The 26,622-nt window shown below is 28.0% G+C and overlaps 1 long non-coding RNA gene across 1 annotated transcript in view; it reads right to left on the bottom strand.

Moving 5' to 3' along the window:
- LOC107441404 (uncharacterized) overlaps positions 1–26,622 on the bottom strand; it is a 265,160-nt gene that overhangs the window by 111,602 nt on the left and 126,936 nt on the right. Inside the window, exon 5 of the long non-coding RNA XR_001583730.3 lies at positions 2,048–2,130. This is a non-coding gene — a long non-coding RNA (uncharacterized lncRNA). The remainder of the gene's footprint in view (positions 1–2,047; positions 2,131–26,622) is intronic.

Raw genomic sequence — 26,622 nt, 5'->3', positions numbered from 1 at the left:
ACATCTCCCGACTTAAACTGATACTTTTATCCTGATAACAGGAAAACATCTCTCATACTTTGACAACAAAGTCAATAATAAAAGCGAGACATTATGTCGTATGTATATCGATTAAGAACTCACTTAAGACAAGTCGACTCGTAACAGGGACATTCGAACAAAAAAGGGGGTGGCAACAGAACAAAATGTATGTATTCCGTTTCATCTAAACAAATTGAGCCCCGGGTCTTTTTCAAAAATCAATTCCTCCCCCAACTGCAAATCGCTACCCGTCCACCCCACCCTCTCTCTCCTTGGGGCATCAACACATTTCTGACGAATCCATAACCCTGACAAATTTGCCCCTTCAAACACCGATTTATATCTTCGAGGGAAGGTTGAAGGCAACATCACTTAGCATTGAGAGGGGGGTGCTTAGGGGTGAAAGAATGAAGGGGAAAAAAGAAAAATGTCTTGAAAAATAGCTGTGAGTATGTAGCAAAAAAGAGTGTCCTTTTGTGCAGAGCAATTATGAAAAGAGCTTCGTACCCTTCATCCGTCATGTCGTAGGTGCTAGAGGATTAGCGCCATATTTCATGGCGCACTGAAGCTCAGTAACTGTAATTGTATCTGGGTTTTTTATTCTTTTTTTTTTTACTTGATCTCTTGTGTGGTATTGGTGGGTAAGGTGGCTGGTTGAAAGATTATTGTTAGAGTAATCTAAAGATGTTTAATAACTTTCAGCATAACGATGAGGTAAAACAAACGAAAACATCGATTCGAAGTTGAGGAAGTGAAATTAACCTCAAGCGTTATAATGTGAAAAAGTTGACCTATGTTATGTTGCTAAGGAAAAGAAACAGATTGGTTACAGTTACAGTGTTTAGATTTCCACAGAGAATATATTAATTGACGGATATCATTGAAACTAGGCAATAATAAATAGTTCAAATTTCAACTACCAGGTGAAGAAAGACCACGCATAAGGCTATAACACAATTCAGATAAACAAAAACCTTATTAAATCAAAGACTCCAGTGCATTTCTTTTGTACAAGCATATGTTCAAAACGCTTTTAAGCATTTTCAACTATAGTTAGTCCCGATGACTTGAGAGGCGCTGAGCAATTGGCAGATTGATGTTGTTCTGACTTCAATATTAAATTTCTTTCTTGCGGAGAATAATTGTTACAGTAGTACAACCAAGAAGATTTTGCTTCAGGTTGATCAAGTAGACGTTTCAGTTTGCAAAACTGCGCCAAATCACAGAAAATTCCCGTTTTTAATGCAGATTTCATTTTCTAATCATTCACAAAGCGTATACGTCAAGTTTTATCCACATCCGACCACCGTCTGAAAAGCGTCGCCTAAATTGTATTTTGTGATAGAATAATCTAATCTAAGGACTTTATGCGGCAAACACTTACTTACATGACCATTGACCTGATATGACGGTTCAAAGTTTAAGAAAAATTCCGTCACGGCTTTCAGACACCAAAGATTTTATTTTATTTTATAACCGTTGTTTCACAGCCGATCCAATTTTTTGAGTTTACGACTGCTAATTTTCAACTCCTTAGCCTTGTAATTTTGAATCCAATCCAAAAGACAAGAGAACTTTTGAATCAAAGTATCGGGTTAAATTTTGCCTTCGTGGAGGACTTTTTGATGGAACTAACTTTTGCGTTACATGGAGCGGAAAACCACAAAAACCTCCTATGGTTTGCCTGACGGCAAGGTGACTCTAACCCATGATCCGTCTACCACTGATGATATTTTATGTCAGGACTGCTGTCGGTGAGAGTCAGGTATAGAATTTGAATCAACCAGGCATTGCTGAGATTCGAATGCGGCTCACTTAATTGGAAGGCGGACGCTCTATCCCCTGAGCAACGTATACTTTACTGTGTATACATGTCGGTTGTTTAGTTGGATGCCGAGTTCGAACTCACGACCTCATCATAATATTAAGCGACTCCTATCTCATCTTCGCAACCACTCCTGGGACATAATCTGTAAAGGCTCATACAAGTCACAAAAATCATTAAAATGGGGTAAATTTAGAATACCTCATCAGTTCCGTTATTCAGCAACGCTATCCTTTGAACATCAAAATGAGTACTTGGATACTCTGCATTTGACTTATTAAATCCTAAAAAAAAGATTTATTTTTAATTCATAAAATAATTATTATTGTTAATTTTAAAAAGAATCAAATATGTATGTATTTTCATAAACTTTGAGCACCAAAAACTGTATCAAAACCATCATTTATTTTAAAAGTATAACCATAACTGTTATGGATACCAAAAAATGCGCAGAGACTCAAAAGAATGAAAATTATACAGTCCTTATACCTCCAAGATCAATGTGACACAGACTCTGCTTTCTCACGTTTAAGTTAAACTAAACTATATCACATAAATATACGGAAATAATATCACAAAATACAGAAAGTTTTGTTTCAACAACGTTTTATTTCGGTTGAAAATGTACTTTTTTAGATTTGCAAGTAGGTGGTGCAAAAATAAACAACAGCAAAAGAATTCCCAATAATAGTTATTTAAAAAAAAATTTCTGTGCCTCGAACTATGTACTGGCTAGGTTAAAACCAAGGGGAGATTAAGGTGAGAATCTTGATGGAATTGTAAAATAACTTTTAAAAAAAAATTTGAAAAAAGGAAGAAAAAAAACAGTTGTAAAAATACTTTTATTAGTAAAATATTGATTGATTTACAAAATTACAAAATATTTTTTCAGGAGTAAAAATTTTTTTTTTCTAGTAAATAGATGGTAGCAAAATATACCTACCTAAAGTATCTTAAACCATTATTACCATTATTATTACAAAATCGACCGTACCTAAAGTATTTTAAACCATTTAGAACATTTTGCAATGTCAATGTTTCAATGTTTGCAATTTAAATGTTTCAAAAACATTAATAAAGTGATTTTTGAAAAACGCAATTAATAATATTTATTTTGTCATTTAAAAATTATTAAATGTTGTACTGATTTATTCATTAGTAAATTGCTGTACCCATCCATTATAGTAATTAATTGTCCACCTTAGTAATTGAGCAATTTTTTGAGCAAAAGTTATTAAATCCTTTTTTCTAGTAGATTACTTTTCTATCGTACAAAATTGATGACGCAGCAATATTTTTATTCCCACAATTTAAAAATAATCGATAAACATAAAATAAAAAATAAAAAAATAAAGAAAATAACTGAATAAAATAGAGATTTAAAGGGAAATTTAAGATATAGATTGCAGTAATTGCCCATATTTTCAATGTAAAGGGTAAATAAAAATGTTTCTGGGTTTACTTAAAGGTAATTTTAGTGAAAAAATGAGCAATTTTATTGTGGAGGTTAGTTTTCCTTAATTTCAAGTAGATGTTTCCTTCTTTTCTTTTTTTTATAACAGTCCTTGAACAGCCGACCCAATTTTGGGTTTACAACTACTAATGTTCAACTCCACAGTCTTGCAATTTTGAACTGATCCAGAAGACAAGGAAACTCCTGGATCAGTACCCCCAGAGTTATGATTTGCTATGGGAACATGGAAGGCTTTGTGACTCGACAGATTTAATGTGCATCAGTCACAATTTACTACACGGTCTTTGGCCGGCGTGGATCGAACCCACGTGTTCCTGGACATGGGTCCAGTGCCTTACCAACTAGGCCATCCCGGCCTCTCGAGTAGATGTTATTTTTGTGGCAATTAAAATTATGTTTGAACAATTTATAGTACATTTTTTAAATAATGTGATCATAATTATAAAAGGTAATAGCATTATTTACTGTGAAACTATTTCTAATTTCAAACGAAGATACTTCTCAACTTTGTAAAAATTTATACATTTGTCTATCTAGTCTTGAAGTTAGTGAAAAGAATCTTCATCGCTTGTGCTCATTAAAAATTAGTCAACTTTTCTCCAACGCATACTAACAAATCCTCCAAGCTTACCATTAAAAACGGCGCCAGCAAGATCGCCAACGCCTCTCCAGCAAGAAGAAAAAAAACTTAAAACTTTCTAAAAAGGTGCATCATTTGTTAAGCTTTCTTTTTCTTAAAAGTAAGCCGGAGGGGGGATGGGACTCCAAGGAAGGAGAAGGATTAAAATAAACAAACAAATAAAAAAAATAGGGGGGTGACGATCTTGGAAAAATAAAAGTGTAATTACTTAATCGATAACAGCTAAAATGCTTTACGAAACAGACCTAACGCTTTTTGTGCTCCGGATCTGGTACAATAAAGAAGTTAAAAGTCTTTTCCTTTCTTTTTCTTTTTATTTTTATCCCGAATCGAGTCACAGACATCCCTTTTTATCCCCCCCACTCCCTTTTCGAGATTTTTCCTAATGCAGTGATTCTCTATTCGTTGGACCAGATAAAAACTTGGACTTCTTTGTAAAGTGCCTCTCCCACGATGAGGCATGATTTTTAAGAGCTTCTTCTATGGCGAAGTTTATGCACGAAACCCCCTGATTTTTGCAGTTTCGCTCCCCCTGTTTTTTTTGAAGTCTTATTTCTTCTCTCTTCTCATTATTACTTTCTACGAGAGGCGATAAGTAAATTATTATCGGTGTTTCTTTCATTCGTTCTATTATTTTTGCTCCTTTTTGCCTTTCTCTTCCATTCTTTGGCGAGCTATTTAGAACTTTTTTGTTTAGTTTTGTTTTATTCTCGAACCCTCCGGAATTGGGGCTCGAACAATGATATAAAACTAATCTGTGGATTTAATTTTCTCCATATAAACGCAGAAAACTCGTGAACGTATCTATGGGATGATTGACTATACTTAAAATTTTTGAAATTAGGGAAACAAGTTTTGAGAAAGCAATTAAATATGAGAAAACGCATTCGATTTTATTTTAAATAACTGGACTTATCTCATTATTTCGCGTATTGGAATACTGTTATAAATACTAATTTAACTTGTAACCTGGTTTAAGAGCATAGATAGTGTTTTCGTCTCAAATACTTTAATGCATAATATTATAATCTAAAACTTGTGAATGTAATTTTATTTCATAAATACGAGGCGCATCCAGAAAGTAAGTTTCCCTATTTTTTTTTAAAAAAAAGAACTCATACTTTCAGGAAAATATTTATTGGCAACAAGAACAGCTATGTTTCAGCTTATTTTTTTAAAATAGCCACCACCAGAATTGAGACACTTGTCGTATCGTGGGATTAATTTTTGTATCCCTCTGTCATAGAACTCTGCCACCTGTGAATGAAACCAGCGCGTGACAGACGTCTTCAGCTCTTCGTCGTTGCCAAAATGCTCACCAGAGGACAGGAATTTCTTGAGGTGTAAGAAAACGGGAAAATCGCTGGGAGCAAGATCAGGGCTGTAGGGTGGATGATCAAACAACTCCGAGTCAAATTTCATCAAAACAGCTGCTGTGCGTCGAGCCGTATGTGGATGAGCATTGCCATGGAGGAGTACAACACCTGAATTAAACATTCCACGCCTCTTGTTTTGAATGGCATGTCGCAATTTCCGCAGTGTTTCACAGTAACGGTCAGCGTTTACTGTATCACCACGTGGTTCCATTCACAGGCGGCAGAGTTCTACGACAGAAGGATACAAAAGTTGATCCCACGATACGACAAGTGTCTCAATTCTGGTGGTGGCTATTTTAAAAAAATAAGCTGAAATATTGCTGTATTTGTTGCCAATAAATATGTTCCTGAAAGTATGAGTTCTTTTTTTTTTAAAAAAAATAGGGAAACTTACTTTCTGGATGCGCCTTGTATATAAAATATAATGGAAGTGCATAAATATTTTTATACTTTTACTTGAACTAAAAAAAAAATGCAGTTTTAGGTTTTATTTAAAAAAAAGAATCTATTCGATTTATAATATTTTAAAGCATAATGTTTCTAGATACTGACAATTGTATAAACAATATTTTTCACAGTTAATTACTTAACGTTTACATTAGGCTAATTTTATCAAATGTACTTTAGAAAACAGCTTGACCTGCATTTTATAAAGCGCTTTCAATTTATTATATCTAAAGGCTTCTAAAACCCCTCAGCTCAAATAATAGACTATTAATCTTTAATACTATTTAAGGGACTAAGTCGATATCAGAGTTACTAACAGCTCTTTCAATATTTAGCATGGTTCAAATGAAAATGGCAACACATAATAAACCGTAAATAGAGAAGTCATTAAATTTCATAAATAAATTTTCAAATTTTCTTCAGAAATTAATTCCATAAGAAATACACATAGGAAGAGTTTTAAATGGTTATTAATATAGTGAAAAATTATTTAATCTCAAATAATCTTCAAAAATCAATTCTATTAGGACTATACATAGGAACAGTTGCAAATGGTTATTTATAAGATGAAAAATTATTTAATCTCAAACTGTCTTCATCCCAAATTATCTTCAAAAATTTATTCTATGAAGAACCAACATAGGGAGAGTAGCAAATGGCTATTTGTGTAGTGAAATATAACTCAAACTCAAATTGTCTTCAAAAATTAATTCTATAAGGAATCTAAAAAAGAAGAGTTGCAAATGGGTATTTATATGGAGACAAATTATTTTATCTCAAATTGTCTTCAAAAATTAATTCTATAAGACATTTACATAGGAAGAGTAGCAAATTGTTGCGAAATTGATGAAATTGTTGTAAAATTGATGATGAAATATTGTTGATGAAATATTGTTGTTTACCACTAAGCTCTTAAAATTTTTTATTTTTGTCTTAATCAAATATAATTTCAAATAATTAAATCAGAAAACATTATGTAAAGAATGTAATCCCATAAGATCCATTTCTACCATAACATATTCCGAAACAAAAAAAACTGAAATACCGTAATTTTTACAGTAATAATTACCGCAAAGTCACTGAATTACTGCAATTAAATAAATATTACTGTAAAAAGTATGGCATAATATTTTATGATAAAAATGGAGTGGATGATGCACCCAAATGTTTACTAATTAAATAATAATACTTTATACCGAAATTTGATCCAGAATATTTTACAGTGTACATTCATACTGTTAAGCATTACAATACTTCTATGCGGTTATACTACTGAACATTAAAATAAAATCATAAGTTTAAATATTGCTAAAAAATGATGTTATACATTTAAATGCTGGTATATATTAATATAACTGTACATTCAAATACTTTATACAGTTATGCTTCAATACTATTCAAGTATTGAAAAATAACTGTATAAAGTATTTGCATTTGCATTTACAGCGAAATTAATATGTAACAACATTTAAATGTATACTGTAATCCACAGATATGACTTAGTTCACAGATTAGAATACACTGCTAATATTATGCCTTAAAATTATGCTAAACAATCAGATATTAATTTACAACACCAATGGTATGTATTGAAATATCTCAATAAATTGTTAGTGCTGTGCATTTAAAAACATTGTTATAAAATTTATTACTATACAGTTAAATATTATTTTATTGTGAAAAATACAACTGGACATTAAAAAAAAACTTTTCTGTACTTTTAAAAATATTACTATACATTTAAAAATATTGCTGAACATTTTAAAATATTGATAAACATATAAATATAACTATAGATAGTTAGTGCTATAAATTTAAATATTTCTCTATGTTAATTGCTAGCGCTATACATTCAAAACTATGCTTTATGTTTGAATACTGATTGCTGTAAATTTTCACGATGTATATGCATTAAAATTACTATGCTTTCAAATACAACTGCGGATTATCAGAGCTCTTTATTCAAATATTGCTGCACGTTTAAAAATACAATAAACTCTTAATTCAATACATTTAAGTATTGCAATACATCTTTAAGAAATAGAAAATCTATACGAATATCTTGCATAATTCAAGAATAAATCNGAGCAAGATCAGGGCTGTAGGGTGGATGATCAAACAACTCCGAGTCAAATTCCGTCAAAACAGCTGCTGTGCGTCGAGCCGTATGTGGATGAGCATTGCCATGGAGGAGTACAACACCTGCATTAAGCATTCCACGCCTCTTGTTTTGAATGGCATGTAGCAATTCTCGCAGTGTTTCACAGTAACGGTCAGTGTTTACTGTATCACCACGTGGTTCCATTCACAGGCGGCAGAGGGATACAAAAGCTGATCCCACGATACGACAAGTGTCTCAATTCTGGTGGTAGCTATTTTAAAAAAATAAGCTGAAATATTGCTGTATTTGTTGCCAATAAATATGTTCCTGAAAGTATGAGTTCCTTTTTTTTACAAAATAGGGAAACTTTCTTTCCGGATGCGCCTCGTATATAAAATATAATGGAAGTGCATAAATTTTTTTATACTTTTACTTGAACTAAAAAAAATGCAGTTTTAGTTTTTATTTAAAAAAAGAATATATTCGATTTATAATATTTCAAAGCATAATATTTCTAAAGACTGGCAATTGTATAAACAATATTTTTCACTATTATATACTTAACGTTTACATTAGGCTAATTTTATCAAATGTACTTTATAAAACAGCTTGATCTGCATTTTATAATACGCTTTCAATTTATTGTATCTAAATGCTTCTAAAACCCCTCGACACAAATAATAGACTATTTATCTTTGATACCATTTAAAAGACTATGCCGATATCAGAGTTACTGACAACTCCTTCAATATTTAACATGGCCTAAATAAAAATGCACTCAACAGTCAGCATAGCCGTAAATAGAGAAGTCGTTTAATTTCATATATAAATTTTCGACTTTTCTTCAGAAATTGATTCTGTGGGAAATACACATAGAAAGAATTTCAAATGGTTATTAATATAGTGAAAAATTATTTAATCTCAAATTAATTATCTTCAAAAATTAATTCTATTAGGAATATACATAGGAACAGTTGTAAATAATTATTTATATAGAGAAAAATCATTTAATGTCAAACTGTCTTCATCTCAAATTATCTTCAAAAATTTATTCTATAAAGAATCAACATAGGCAGAATTGCAAATGGTTATTTGCTTAGTGAAATATTACTCAATCTTAAATTATTTAATCCCAAATTGTCTTCAAAAATTAATTCTATAAGGAATCTAAAAAGGAAGAGCTGCAAATGGGTATTTATATAGAGAAAAATCATTCAATTTCAAATTATCTTCAAAAGTTAATTCTATAAGACATTTACATAGGAAGAGTAGCAAATTGGTGCGAAATTGATGAAATTGTTGCAAAATTTATGATGAAATATTGTTGATGAAATATTGTTCTTTATCACTAAGCTCTTAAAATTTTTATTTTAGTCTTAATCAAATATAATTTCAAATAATTAAATCAGAAAACATTATGTGAAGAATGCAATCCCATAAAATCCATTTTTACCATAACATATTACGAAACAAAAAAAACCTGAAATACCGTAATTTTTACAGTAATAATTACCGCAAAGTCACTGAATTACCAAAATTAAATAAATATTACTGTAAAAATTATGGTATAATATTTTATGATAAAAATTGAGTGGATGGTGCACCCAAAAGTGCTAGTACTTTATACCGTAATATGATCCGTAATTTTTTACATTGTATATTCATACTGCTAAGCATTACAGTACTTCTATGCGGTTATACTACTGAGCATTAAAATAAAATCATAAGTTTGAATATTGCTATAAAATGATGTTATACATTTAAATGCTGTTATATATTAATATAACTGTACATTCAAATACTTTATACAGTTATGCTTCAATCCTATTCAAGTATTAAAGCATAACAGTATAAAGTATTTGCATTTACAGTGAAATTAATATATAACAACATTTAAATGTATACTGCAATCCACAGATATGACTTAGTTCACAGATCAGAATACATTGTTAATATTATGCATTAAAATTATGCTAAACAATCAGATATTAATTTACAACACCAATGGTATGCATTGAAATATCGCAACAAATTGTTAGTGCTATACATTTAAAAACATTGTTATAAAATTTATAACTATACAGTTAAATGTTATTTTATTGCAAAAATATTGCTGGACATTAAAAAAACTTTTCTATACTCTTAAAAATATTGTTAAACATTTAAAAATATTGCTGAACATTTTAAAATATTGATAAACATATAAATATAACTATAGATAGTTAGTGCTATGAATTTAAATATTTCTCTACGATAGTTGTTAGCGCTGTACATTCAAATACTGCTATATGTTTGAGTACTGATCGCTGTAAATTTTCATGATGTAGGTGCATTAAATTACTTTGCTTTCAAATACTACTGCGGATTATCAGTGCTCTTTATTTAAATATTGCTGTAAGTTTAAATATACAATAAACTCTTAATTCAATACATTTAAGTATTGCCATACATCTTTAAGAAATAGAAAATCTATACGATCTTTCATAATTCAAGACTAAATCGTTTTCTTTCAGAAAATCATTGCTATTTGCTCTATGAATTAAAAAAGAATCTTCAAGTTTTAATTCACGATTCATTTAGATTTACAAGATAAATGGTATCTCTCACTTCCCAAACGGTACTTAATGGTTCTCTTTGAAAAAACGATTAAGATGTATTTAGAGAACAAGGAATGAAATAAAAATTCAAAATCGATAGCCGTTAAACTCCAAAATATCGATAAAATCCCTTTGTCTCTTTCTTCATTTCCCTAAATTGTGATCAAACGATAGGGATAATTGCCTCTAATGTTCCCTAGTTTTAGTAATTGCATAATTTTAAAGATAATGGATGAAGAAAAAAAACGGGAATATATTTTCTAAACTATATCACTCTCCTGAATTAACTAAATCAGTCGGTTAAAACACAGCGTTTATTCTTTGATCTTCAAACAAAATTAGCACCATCAAATCGCAAATTGTCTCTTTTTTTGGCAGCTTTTGGACCATTAATGTAGGAAAGGCGAGAAAATTATCGAGGTGTAATAATAATTATCTAAAAAATCCGATATGACCATCAAATGTTGAGGTATAATAACACTGCCTTTAACACATCGTTCTATGTATTAATAGGCAATTATCTCCCGGATAACCATCCTAGCAAATTAGTTTTTGCCGGATAATAGCGTAATTAGGTACATTGTGAACTAACAAATGACAGCCATTTATAGTAAGTCATTTTGAATTTTCGGTACGTGGGTAATATGAACAATTACCGCTTGCAGGGCTGAAGTTAAAAATGTATTTTCAACAATTATACAAAATTAGATTGCGTTTGTGCCAATAGATGTCCATTTTAGTTGATTGAAAATCTGGGAATTATTTACGTTCTTTAATGACTTTTAGACGTGATCGCAAAGCATAATATAATAAGACTCGGATATGAATCAGATTAATGTAATTAGCGTGGCAATTTACGCGTGATTGTAACGGTAAGTTTTTGAAAAGGTCATACTTTTGTATTAAATATTATCAATTATTGGTAAAAATTAGAGTTACAGTTATACTTCAAAGTAATTTCTTAAGAGATTCATTCACAGAAATAAAACTCACACTTTTAACGATTCAGCAATTTTAAAGATGTATTTCTTTAATTTTGAGAATCATTTCATTACGAAATTACGTGATTTGTTATGAAATGTACTCTCAAATATATGACAAAAACATTTTCTCTTCTACTCAGAACATCATTGTTGTGCATTATGGGAGATTGTTAACTCGAATGAAGACTAGACGATAGAATCTAGAATAATGAAATAGGCCGACCAGCCCGTGTGGTGGTCAAGGAGTTATCATTATACCAGGAGGATCCTGTGTTCGAATCCCGCTTTGTGTAGGAATGTAATTTGTCTCTTTGTTCTTTCTGTGTTGTTGGGGAGACGTTGATCTGTATTTATATTGTACTTGCAAAAAAATATATACAATACTGCTCGTTAGATGTCATAAGATAACCAGTGCCACGTGGTACTTTTTTTTTCTAGGTAAGAAAAGACTGGTGAAATAGTTATTTACTTTTGACGAAGTTCATTTCCATTGCAGAAGTGATGACATATATTTCGTCACTTTGACGAAATTTTATCTCGCAGCATATACCAGGTTTCGTCAAAAACGAAAAAAGTTGAGTTGAAATTTGAGTATTCTTTGTATTTGAGTATTGAGTTGAAATTTGAGTATTCTACAGCGCTCGAATGAACTAAACTTTCAAAGTGGTAATGACAAAGAGGAAATTCAAAATATTTTCTTTTATATCTTCTTTATTTAATTTCCTAAAAAAAAAACTGGTTTTAGATATTTATTCTGCTCAGTAGTATCTTTAGATAACAAGATAATAGTATAATTCATTTAGATAATAGCAGAGCAGAAAAAAGCATGATCAAATCTACCAGAATAATAACATTAACCATGTTTCTACCTCCATGAGAGCACCACAAAGCTCGGTAATTTTTACTGAAGTGCTTTAGCAGTGATTTTTGTAAAATTAATAGTAAAATATGATTTTAATAATACGTGATAAAATTTGGTTTGTGGTAAAATTTGATAATTCTATTATGATACCTTAGAGCATGGCGTAAAAACTATTTATTCGCTTAAATTTACTTTTCGGTTTTGCATTTTTTAATAAATGTGTAGTAATAAGAATTAAAAAATTGAAAATCAAAATTTCCAGTAAATCATTACCATATGTAAAGTAAAATCAATAAATGAAGGGTTTAAATACCGTAAATTTTAGTCTTATTAATCAGACTTATGGTTTCTTTCTATCAGAAATATCAATACTATACGGAACGGTGATTTTAGCAGAATATTTGTCTCCGTATAGGATGTCATTCATCCAACTTTTCATGATCTTTGAGTATCTAATCTATTATCAGTGCATACAGAGCATCTTGCTTCGCAAAAAATAAGATTTAAAGTTTATCTTTGAGGAGTAATATTTACTGTATAATAAGAATTTGAAAATAAATTAATTCATAGATGGAAATATCACATACTCTCAAATATAATTTAAACAAATTTTTTAAGGTTGAATCTCAAATTTTTATTTTTTAATTATATTTTTTTAATTATTATTCTATTCTTATTTTATTATTTTCATATTTTTATGTAAGATATATTTTAGCCATTTTTTATATAAACAAATTGCAATACTAGTAGTAAAATGTGTTTTATTGTTGTACATTATTTTTGTGTATTTTGTTGTTATAAATTTGCAATTTTATTTGCAGATTTTCCATAAAATAATAAAGTTCCATAACTTTATGGATAAATTTTCTGCTGTTCGAGTTTTGCTGTTCTAAAATCTAACTCTCAAAACAATTTTTATTAATTTAAAATCACAAACATTTGTTTAATTTTGGACTATGAAACAATTTCTAAAATTAAAAGCATAAAAATTTGAAATTCTATGATGAATAAGTTCCAACATTCTTTAAAATTAAATCTTAATGCTTTTCAAGTTGTGCTAATTAATTTATCAAAGACTCTTTTTACCCTAGTGTCGAGCACCAGTAATTTATTTTCACTGCCAAAACTTAATATTGACTATTTCCAAACACAAAAACATAAAAAAAATGCAATAAAACTTATTTTATAAGATAATCGTAAAAATAATAGCAACAAATATTTAATATAGAATAAAATTTTTATTTTTAATAAATTGAAAGATTAAATTTAAATAAACATATTCAATATATGAATAAAAATAATCCTCATTTCATGGAAATTTTAAATCAATGTGATATGAAATTTTCTGTTACTTACATATTTAATTTAAGAGAGTATAAATAAATTAGTTACGAAATATCAAGATTTACAAGCTGTTTTTTTTCTTTTCAAAATAATTAAATACGTTTTACGACTGATTTTGGACTTGAATCAATAAATTTCATAATTGAGGAATTTTTGTATCAAAATTTCAGTCCAAAAATATAAGATAAATTTTGAATTCGCATCTTGAATCTTAACTGCAGCAGTAGTAGTAGTCGTTTTAGGAGTTGTAGGAAAAGTAGTAGTTTTAGGAAGAAAATTCTAACCGTTGAAATATTGAACCATTATACCTGAACCATTGTATCGCTAAATCAGGTGCAAAAGGAAATAATTTGCCCGATAAGCTCAATATTAGGGTTCAATACGGTCCAAAATTTCCTACAGTGTAGGGCAGATAATTTCGAGAAAATTAATGTGACAAAATAAATCATATTAAGATTTGAAATTGGTTATGATTAAACGTTCGAAAAGAAAATTAAACTTTTCCAAAATTTTCAGATCAAAAGCTCTATTGAATTACTATAAATTATTCACAACATTTTAGTAGTGTTCTCCTACATTTTTTTAACGTATGAGTTACCATAATTTCTTATAAACATATTAAACTTACTTTTTACAAATCTTTCTGAACTGCTTGAAGGGCTTTGTAATTTTATCCCCATGAGCATAATTTAAAAAAAATAAAATAAAAACAGGTTGTTAATATTGTTTTCAAGTATTGACATTCTGTTTTTAAGCAACAGTTAATCTAAAAAAAATTAAATATTCATGAAAATAATAATTCGAAATGGTCAACTTAATGTTAATGATTTAATTGATATTTTAGAATTGTTTAAAAGACTTCAGAGTGCAGTTTATATTAATTAAGAATCAATAAAATACCAATAAACCTAAATTAAATTATTCAGTTTTCAAGAAGAAAGTCAGATTCCAAGCTATTTCAAAGAAAACGGTTTAAAAAATCTGCCAGTACAGCCCTCTATCGGATTTCACACGAAGCTCTAAGGAGATATGAAAAAGATATATTCCTCTTCTCTTTTGTCGCGGTAAGTCAGACCACCGGATCTTAGAAATAATGTTTAATTTTATCAATACTTCTTATCAGAGTTTAATAAAAGTTTTAAAATTAATAAGTAAAAACAAAAGAAAAAGAAGAAAGTAATGTTTTACAATTGATGAAAAACTTATTTATTCGATAATTAATGTGTGTGATTAATGCATCAAAACAATATTCTTTTCAATAACTTAAGAAAATTTTATCATTCACCTTTAAAATGGGGGAAAATATAAGCTACAATCATAATAAAATATTTAGTGAACAAAATGAATGAATACCTAGTATCGAATTATTTCAGCTCTCTCATCTAATTTCAACAAATATCAAGAAAATAAAACTGAAAAATTAATACGATTTATAGTAATTTACTCTTGGTACAATTTATCTGTTTTCATCGTATCATGGCAATAAAGAGTAATTTTTATTTAAATAAACAAACTCACTGTAACTAGGTTTATGTGCTTATAATATATATGATGAAGTATTAATGTTTTTATAACAGCAACTACCTGAATGCACGTTCATCGTACGTGGTGAAAAAAAATAATCATTATATCACTACTGAACAACACAAAAAATCATGCACTAAACTTAAACACATGTGTAAACACAATCATTAAAGCTAAAATAATTATTAGATATTTTATTTATTATATTTTGTCCTTTCTGGCAGCTTTACGTTATTAGATTAACCGAAATACGTTTATAGTTGTAAATCCCATTAAAATGAATATTGACTCTTAACAATATCATTTGTTGCCCTTTTCTATATCATATTTTGTCTTTTCTGGTAGCTTTGCATTACTAGATTAAGCAAAATATGTTTTTAGTAGTAAATCCCATCAAAATAAATATAAACTCTAATCAATATCATTTGGTATGAAGCTGTTGCTCGAGGATAGTCAAAATTTACCACATTAAAGCACGGCAAACTCAAGCAAATTTTTTGGTACTTAGCCCTTTCATACATGGTGCATGGCCATAAGAACTTTTTTTCCATGGTATGTATATTAAAACTTCACTGTATTGATGCAGTATTAATAGGTACCAAATCTAGCAATATAATAAATTTTGCCTATTATTATATTTAGTACAAATTAAAACTGCACTAATTACAATAATACCAGCAGTGTCTATTATCAAAATAAATTAAGCATAATTGATGTCAAGAATAGCATGGCGATTGCTTACGTTTCTCCCAATCAAATAAGCAGTCTTTTTCCATTATTGCTTTATAGTACACAGCTTCTTCTTATTTTAAATAGTAACTATTATTAAAATCAATTAAGCATCATTGGCGTCAAAAATAGTATAGCGAATTTTTATTACACTCCTAAATAAATTATAATCATTTCTCCGTTAATTTTGACTTCAAAATATAGCTTATTGTTTTATTCAATTAGTATCTACTTATTATCTAAATTAGTAAAGCATTATTGATGTCAATAATAGTTCGGTGATTTTTAGCGCTTCTCATAAGCGAATTAATACCATCTCTCTATTATTTTTTTCATAGTTTATTTTCTTAACTTCAACTAGTAACTACTACAGAAATTAATTAAGCATCATTAACACTAATATTTGGAAGGAAATTTTTTGCGCATCTCCGAAATAGCTTTGCATCATCTACCCAAAAAATTACTTTTAGTGCATACCTTTTCTATTTCAATTCGAAATATTATTGAAATTAATCTAGCATCATTAACATTAATAATTGCATGGTAATATTTTACGATTCTTCTAAGCGAATTGATTCAATAATTTTAGTTTTTAATGCATCACTATTTTTTTATTTTAAAATTATTTGATTTTTTCTCAAAAATTAAATTTTAATTAATTAGTAATTAATATTTTATTTAAAATTATTAGATTTCTTTAATCAAAAATTAAGTTTTAATTAATTTTTGATCACAAATTTTTATTCAAAATTATTTATTTGTTTTACTTTAAATCATTTAGGTTTATAGAAACACCTTTTTAAAGCATAAATATAAACAAAATTAGCACGTGGTTTCAGATAGCTTTATAAGTAATTAATTGCTGATTGTATCCACCTATGCTACCACGTTCACGTTTATCAACGAGTTTATCTGACATCAGAAATAAAAAATAATTAAATATTAAAGAACGTGCATTAAACTCCTTTTTTTTTACATGATAGCTGGAAAACATCATTCATGTTGTCTTTGAATTATATGAAGAAGAAAAAACAGAATCGTCTGCTTAATTTTTATCTATGGTTAGTTTTAAACCAATCAGAAAATTCCCTTTTTAAAATGTCTCCCCTGAAGGATCTAATTAAAATTCATGAATGATTTTGAGGGTCGAGAAAAGAAATTGTTATATTCACCCACTGTCCGAACAGAAATATAGCTTAGTTTAACACCTTATTAAAAACATCTCCGCGATAGTGCCGGCTTTTTCCGAACTTTTAAATGCAGGCTTTACTGCATCAAAAAACCGAATTCTCCATGTTATTGAATGGGGAACTAGTGCATAGGAGGGAAAGTTTTATACAATTTTACACAGAGCCACAACGGTTGGAGGGTTAAATATGTAGCAATCTTGAACGGTATTAACGTTGATGGTGCAGTTACTATTATCGTTACCTAACTGGGGCCTTTTTTTTAAAAAAATTTTAAATATTTTTTTAAATATTTTTAGAGTGCATAGATTTTATAGATTTATTTAAAATTGTAACATTTTTCATATGGATGCTAACTAGTTAAAATTTTCACGTATTGTTGCTATGAATTTTCGTTAAAAAAAATAATGAATTTGAGAAAAGAATTCCATATTAAGTTAAGGACTTCTGTGCAAAACACTTTTAATGTTTGCGCACAGCTGTAAAAGTCTTCTTTTTTACGAAAACTAATAAAAATACAAGTATGGATCTGTGAAATAAAATTTCAGTGGTTTTACTAACTGTATAGAAAAAAGTCCAAACTTTTAAATATTCTGAATAACTGAACTAAAACATTACGTAACTTTAACTAACTATAGCAATTTACGAATAATTTAGGCTAATAAGTTTTTATAAGACCACTCAGAAACTGGGGTGTAATTTTCGATTTAAATGGCCTAGATATTTACATTTCTTACACGTATATAGCATCATCACATAAAAATCGACTGATTTCACCCTGAGAAGGTTTTGAGTGCGCTGAACAATTATATCGTTAAAATTTACAGCATGGTGCCAAATTGAACCATACCATCGTACTTTTTAAAAATTGTTTGCATGATACTGTGGTTCAATTTGAACCGAAATATGTGTGGTTCAATTTAGTTCTTCATTAAGGTTGTAGATAATTTATGAATTATTATAAATACAGATANATATATATATACTCAATCAAATAGTACGCTTCCTCTTTAAAAGATGATGTCGAATAAATTTAGTCCAATTATGTATGTCCTCAATGACCATTTGTTATTCGTCTATACTCGAGGTTATTCGGCCTTTCTATGCAGTCATTCATATTTTTAAACAAATTCAACTTTTACCAATTTTTACAAAGTAATGGAAAACAAAATTTTTTAAGCAATTTGCATATCCACATTGTCGAAAAGTATTTCCCATGAACGTATATCTTAAATTTCAGTCGAGGTTGCGTTTCATTCGGTCTTTGATTGTGTTCTTTCTCTTTAAAAGACGCAGTCAAATAAATTTAGTCCAATTATGTATGTCATCAATATCTATTTTGTAGCAGTCTATAATTGATGTCATTCGACTTTTCTAAGCAGTCATTCATATTTTTCTACAGATTCAGTTTTTGACCAATTTTCACTTCGCAATGAAAGGTAAACGTTTCTAAGCAATTTTCACATCCAAAGTCGAAATCCATTTCCCATCAACGTATACCTCAGAATTTTAATCGAGACTCGGTTTTTGATCGGCTACTGATCTTGACGTACACATAGCCAATTACAACTTAAACAACTCAATTCGAGAATCTTTAACTGAACATCATTTCACACACCGCTGAATTACTTTCTCATTTTTTTCCCTTCATCTGCAAGCTCCCTATTCTTTTCATAATAAAAAAAATACCTTCTAATGTACCTGTAAGCAAATAAATTTCCAGCCGTTACGCCCTTTCGAATTTACCATTTTTTGTCATTTCGGTCATTTTTTTTTTCCTTCGTGATTCAAGCTTTCGCCGGAAGAAGGTTTCATAATAATAAATAAATAAAGGATTCTTAGAATTTTCTGAATGATTTTTTGACGCAGACAACTTCTTTATTACACCCGGAGCGGTAATTTACGCGATGATTCTAAAATAATCTTTCAGGTACCCAGGCGTGAATGCTGTTGACCTATAGGAAAATTGAATGGTTTGTCCGCTTTATTAAGATGTACGTGTTGGCAACAGTTTTATAATCGAGCATCAAAACACATTCAACAAGTGAAGCGAAATAATTGTCCATTACTTTATGGAGGTAATTTTACTTTAAATCAATGTGATTTGAAACAATTGTCTGGAATATAATCTAATATCAGCCTTGGTTTGGGACAAAAACGACATTTTTGTATAAATGATATTATTGAATTAATAAATAATAAAAGGAATGATTTATATACAATCATTTTCAGCTAAAAACGAAAAAACAATGCCTTCAAATTTGTGTTTTTAAATTTATTTTTATAAAAATAAATTTCGATTCAGTCTATTAAAATAAAGATAAAATAAGATCCATCGCTAAACAGAAATGAAATTTTATGAAAGGTAAAAACATTTTTCTCCTTTTAGAACATTTCAGCTAGCACACCTTTTTACCAATTTTACTTTATGCATTTGTTGATAAAATAAGATTTAGAATAAAGAATTATTTTATAAGACTAGAATAAGAGACTAGTTTTAATTATTTTGATAAAAATGATTTAGAATTTTAGTAATTTTCAGCATTTTGAATAAATTGTTAAAATGCAAATAATTCTAATTACAATAAGTATAGAAATAATTTAAAATTTAAAAAATTTTAAACATTTGGTTTAAATTGTAAAAATTAGAATAATTCTAATTATTTTAATGGAATTGTTAATTAAATAAAAATTTTAATTAAATAATAATTTTAAACATTTTGAATACATTGTTAAAAGGAGAATTCTGATCGAAACGATAGTAATATTTTGATCGAAACAATTTACTTTTGAATAATTTTAAACATTTTGAATAAATTATTAAAATTAGAATAATTCTAATAATATATTAGGAATGATTTAGAATTTGAATAATTTTAAACATTCCGAAAAAGTTGTTAAAATGAGAATTCTGATGGATTCGATAAGGATATTTTGAATGAAATGATTTAGAAGTTGAATAATTTTAAGCCTTTTGAATAAATTGTTAAAAGGAGAATATTTCTTATTATTCTTATTATTATTTTGATAAAAATGATTTGGAATTCGAATTAATTTAAGCATTTCGAAAAAATTGTTAAAATATGAATAATTCTAAAATGTCCCTTTATATTTTTCTTCAAATATGATTATATACGTGAGCTGTAAATATCATTTCTAAAATTACGATTAAAAACAAAATTAAAAATTGATTTTAAGTTATTTTAGTATCACTTTTGTAGATTTAATTTAACTGGTTTTTTGTGGCATATTTGTTAGATTGAATTAAAAGGGTACATGTATAATTTTTGTTAGATTCATTTAAATTTTTTTTTAAAGTTTTGTAAGATTTATTTTAAACTGTCTCATTGTAATATTTTTCAGATAAAATTAATGTTTTCTTATCACATTATCTTTCAATGGTTTCAGTTGCATTTGTCTAGATTGACTTCAAATGGCTTTTGTTATATTTTTATTAGATTGATTTTAAAATGCTTTAGTTATCTTTTTGTTAGATTGAATTGAAATGCCTTTATTTATATTTTTTATTAAACTGACTTTAAAAGGTTTCAGTTGGTTCAGTTGCATTAGGCATTATGTTAAATTGACTTTAAATCATTATTGGTGAATATTTGTTAGACAGAAGTTAAATCGTTGTAACGAAGTTAATTGACTAACTCCATTTTTTGCTCGATTTATTTAGATTTTAATAGCATTTTGAAATTATTTTTAAATGTTTTTTAGTTACACGTTCGTTAGGCAAAATTTTAAAGTTTTGATTGCCTTTCTTTGATAGATTGACAATGATTTTTTTTAAATTCATATTTTTGTTGGATAAATTTTAAATGGTTTTAGTTGAACTTTTATTTATATATTTATTTTTTGAATTGATTTAAAATAGTTTTAGTAGCATTTCTTATTGAATTGACCTTAAATGGATTATTCTTGTGTTTGTTTTATATTGATATCGATATATTGTAGTTTATGTCGTACTATTTGCTTTTGCCAATTTTTTTAAGGTACTCAAATATTACTATACTTAATTAGTTGAGCACTTTTTTTCGAACGACTATAAATTGATAGTACAAAAGTTTTAAACAAACTTTTCCGAAATATAGTTGCGCTATTATTAACGCAAACATATAAAAATCATTTTTCAATTCCTAAAAGATAAAGGAAAATTCATTTACCAATAATTCTTCCACAAACTTCCATTTTACCTTTAATTTAGAATTATCGATTTATTTATAAAACAACAAGATTAAACTTCTTCTTCGCACATTTTCATCCAATTTTTTTTCTCGCATATATTGACAAAAACGTCAGATCAATTAATAATTTATAAAAACTTTAAGTAGGATTAAAAACATTCCAGGTAATTTGCAAGACGGCTTACGTCATTTTCTACTTTTTACGAAACTCTTTTCTTAATTTTTTCTTACCGAGGAAAAATTAGAGCTAAGGAAAGGCGTATAATTTGCAGGAACTTTTAAGTGGATGTGTATGTTATTAACGCGGTAATGAAAAAAAATAATAATAATAACAGAAGTGAAAGAAAGCGTTCTTAAAGGGCTTTTTTTTCTTTCAGATCTGCAGACTTACATCCAATTTTTCATTTCAAGCATACTTTTATACATCACACATTTGAAACTGAGTATTGTTTTGCACTGACAGAAAAAAACTTTTTTCAGTTTTTTTCAGTTTCTTTTTTCGCGTTCATCTTCTCTTAAGGCTTTTCTTATTAAGCTTCCTGCAAAGTGCTTTTTTACTGCTGTTTTACTTTCATTAAGAATAGAAAATGGGGAAAATGAGTTTTTATCTGAAGTAATTACAATGGTCGGGGGATAGGACAGTCAGTGATACGCATGCGCGTCTTTTTTCTTTGTCCGATTCTAGAATTTTTTTCTCCCCTTTTTCTTAGTAATGGGTGCTGTTTCTCCTAACAACTTTCACTTTCTTTTCCCCTGTTTGATGTCCTTAGCTTTTTTTCCCCCTAATTTTTTTCCTTTAATTTTTTTTCGTACACTACTTCATTTTAATCGTGCTTCTTAACAACGTGTCTACTTAAGGGCGAAACTGCCCGAGTTAAATTTGCCCGAGTACTTAGCTTGATGAGTTAGAGTTTGGTAGAGTTTTAAATTCTAAAGCTTTTTCTCTTCTTATCTGCCCCCTCCCCCAGTCCTCTGTAATTTCAGATTTGACGAAAAGTAGAAAATTTTCTCTTATTCTATTTTTTTTTTTTTAATTCTTCTGTTCTTACTAGGGCGTAATAGGAGTAGATTTGAATTAAAAAAGAGAAATTCTTCATTTCCTTTGTAACATTCAAAAAAAAAATTAATTCATATCATGAAAAAAAAAGAGTGGAAATTTAAGGTGCAATTTTTCAGTTTTATCTTGAACTCAGCAAATATTACTTGTCTTGATCATTTTCTTTTTTTTATGTAAATCAATCTCTATTTTACGAACTTAAGCGCTTAATGAATTTTCGAATGTGCTTCAATAAAGAATATTTTTTGTCTAATTTCATTTAAATACTATAATTTTAATGGAAACTTAATTTGTATTAAAACAAAAAGTAATCAAAGTTTAAATGATTAATTTTTATCCTGCATTCAAATAATATTGTTTGCCTTTAATAATATTAGACGTGTAATATTATTGATAAAATATAATAATTAATAAAAAAACGATAATTAAGAAACGAGTAGAAATTTAAGGTGCAATTTTTCAGTTTTATCTTAAACTCAGCAAATATTACTTGTCTTGATCATTTTCTTTTTTTCATGTAAATCAAACTCTACTTTACGAATTTAAGCGCTTAATGAATTTTCGAATGTGTTTCAATAAAAAATATTTTTAGTCTAATTTCATTTAAATGGTATAATTTTAATGGAAAATTAATTTGCATCAAAAATTAAAAAAAAAATTCAAAGTTTAAATGATTAATTTTATCCTGCATTCAAATAATATTGTTTGCCTTTGATAATATTAGACGCATAATAATTATTGATAAAATATAATAATTAATAATATAGTTGTTTAATGTGATTACTAATTTTGTTAATAAACAAATTCAGAAAAATGATTAGAGGAAATATAGTGTAATTAGTGCTAGGGGGAATCAGATTTATCTTGAAATTCGAGAATATTTTTTGCCATGACTATTTTTTTATGTAAATCAATCTCTACTTTATGAACTTAAGCGTTTAATAAATTTGAGATTCGATTAGGAATATTTTTAGTCTAATTTCATTTAAAAACTGAAAATTTAATGGTAAATTAATTTATATTAAAGCAAAAATAAATTAAAGTTTAAATGATCAATTTTGTCTTGTATTTAATCAATAATTTCTCTTCAATAATATTAGTAGTAGAATACTATTAGCAAAATATAATAATTTATAATATGGTTGCATAAATTACTACTAAGTATGTTGTTGGTGTCTCTATTGCCAAAATCAGCAAGCCTGCTTGGGAAACCAAGTGACTTTAAGGCAGAGGGCCCATTTCTTGCTTTTTGGTGGCACCATCTTTTGGTGGCACCATCTTTTGGTGGCACCATCTATTTGAGAAATCAAATTGTTGTTAATTAATTGCTCATATTTTTGAATATGATCTATGTATAGAACTTAGTTTTTTAATTACCTGGCTTGATTTTTTTTTATTTCAGTCAAAATATCCATAAACTTCAAAAAAGAATACTGTTGATCTGATTTCATTTAAGTACTATGATTCTTAAAAAAAAATTTTTTTATATCATTAAAATATGAAGAGAATTAAAGATTAAATTACCAGTTTTATTTAAGACTCAATTAATCTATCATAATTTGATTTATCAATTTTTATATTTAAATCAAATTTTATTTTACGGATTTCAGTAATATTAGCATGATTCAAAAGCGAATAATATTTTTTTTTTAATTTAATAACTATCATTGAAAGACTAATATATTAAATTTTAAATTAAGGGGCATATTAATTATAATTGATTACATTAAATTTTAATTAATTCCTATTAACTAATTATGTTTTAAAATAAATTTTAAATTAAGATTTATTATATTTTAAATTGAGGGTTAAATTTAATATAACTTTAAATTATACTATATTTTAAATTAAGTATTATTTGAATTAATTTTTAATTAATACTTAATTAATTATGTAAGCCATTGTATAGATATTCTTCTAAACATCAATTTATAAGTGATTCATACAACAAAAACCTAAAGTTTTTAATTTAAAACAATTAATTTTGTCCATGAATCATTCTAGGATNTAAATTATATTATATTTTAAATTAAGTATTATTTGAATTAATTTTAAATTAATACTTAATTAATTATGTAAGCCATTGTATAGATATTCTTCTAAACATCAATTTATAAGTGATTCATACAACAAAAACCTAAAGTTTTTAATTTAAAACAATTAATTTTGTCCATGAATCATTCTAGGATGAAAAGAAAAATACATAAAAATTAATAGCATTCTATTTGTTCCGATGATTTTCCCAACAATCCTCCCATATTCGAATCCGGGGTACACAAAAGCCCGGAACACCCAATTGCTAAACCGATCGACTTTTCCACCAGTACGGTAAAGGACTTTAGAAAACTTTGGGAGGCCCAATAACGGGGTGTCCAATACGGTTCTTTTAAATTAGTTTTTTTTTCTTATTTTCAATACAGTTTTTCGATGAAAACCCCGACCCCTTTTTATTTTCAATACTTCTTTATTGGTTGATGAGTTGGCTGAATGGGCTGACTATCGGTGACATCCCTTATAATTTTAGAACATTCCTTTTTAAATGAGAAAGAACGATTGATTCTGCATTAATGATTTTTGTTCAGAATTAATTAATCTGACTTGGTGACAAGTTGATTACTTTCTGGAGTGAAACATATTCGATTTTTTTAAGTAATTTAACTTCGGAATGAGATTAGTTTATTTTATGCCCCTCGGCTAGAAATTAATTATTCTGATTTCCAATCGATAATTATTAATTCGGGAATGTTTACTCTAACAGGTTTTAGGTTAGTTTGTGAAGAGTCATTTTTGGATATAAAAGCTCTAAGCTAAACAAAATGGCGTTTTTCAATGATCTTTAACGATTTGTTTAATCGAGTTTGAAAGTAATTTTGTTTTGAATGTGTGTTGTGATCACGATGCACTTTCTAGTCAGAAAGAAGTTTCTTCAAAAAAAAAAAAAAAATTATTGAAAAGTTTTTCCATTTAATGTGTATCTTAAGTTTAAAAAATTATTTAGGGAAGTAAGATCAATGAATATTTGTAAATATAAATTTTTTGTATTTACTAAAATTAATCAATCTTACTCGGTTACAAATTGACTACTTTTCGGAGCGAAATATAATGGATTTTTCTAAAGTAGTTTGATGTTAATTAAATTAGTTTATTTCATATCCATCATCAGTTAAAGATTAGTATTTAGGTTTAGTTCGTTATAATAAGAGGTTTTTGGTTGGTTTGTGCATACAGCTTTTTGACCTGACTTAGATATCAAAGCTAAACAAAGAGCTTTTTTTAATAACTGTTAACAAAATTTTTTATCGAGTCATAATCATTATTTGCACACACTAGTCTGTGGGCTATTCTCATCATTATAAAATCGTAACTATTTCTTTTTCCATGTGTATGTTTAATATTTCTTAATTTATTTTCAATACTGTATACGAAATCGAATCATCAAGTTCATTCATTTTCAACACGGTTTCCTAACTCACGCTAACACAGTTCCAAATTCATTTTCAAACTCAGGTTTTTAAACTCAGGTCAAACATATTTATAAATTGTTCTTAATTTGGTTGAAAACAATTTTCATTAAATTTATAGTGCATTTATAACAAAGCTTTTAAAATATTTAATTTCTACTCAAAGTGTTTAATTCATTCACAATATAGTTACATATGGTTTTAATTCATTTAATTCATTCACAATATACTTAATATGGTTTACATAGCATTTTCATCAAAATTTCTAATTCACAGTCAAAATATATCTCTAAACTGTTTTTCCCACAATTAATAATTCCTTTTTAACATAATTCTAAATCATTATTCATAAAATTTTCCATACTCTTCTACTCAGTTTTAAATTTATTTTCGACTATCAATTATTTCTAAATTATTTTTAATTTAAAATTATTTTGCCATTTTTCAATCATTAGAAATACTTTTGAATTCCCATCCTGTTCTTATATCTATTTTTGGTTCAAGCATGCATTAATTATAAGCAAGACATTTTCCCCTTTGCTCTTTGTGGGAATCGCGCGATCTATTTGATAAGCCAATTACAATTGCTAATATTTCCCTTATTCCCTAAAACGAAGCATTTTACGGGTTTACTTTGCAAGATTTTCCCTTGCACATATCGAGAAGCACAACATTTCGTGACCATACTTTGATAAACGTTCTCTGTCTAATTATTAATAAATAAATTTGTATCCTCCTTCCCTGCCTAAGACCTGTTTTAATCCTTCCACTCAGCAAAGACGTAATATATATATCCTACGAGTA

Source organism: Parasteatoda tepidariorum, chromosome 4 (genome assembly GCF_043381705.1).
Source record: "Parasteatoda tepidariorum isolate YZ-2023 chromosome 4, CAS_Ptep_4.0, whole genome shotgun sequence".
Lineage (NCBI taxonomy): Eukaryota > Metazoa > Arthropoda > Arachnida > Araneae > Theridiidae > Parasteatoda > Parasteatoda tepidariorum.
Note: the sequence above shows the minus strand (reverse complement) of the source record. Positions and strands in the feature narration are given on the sequence as shown.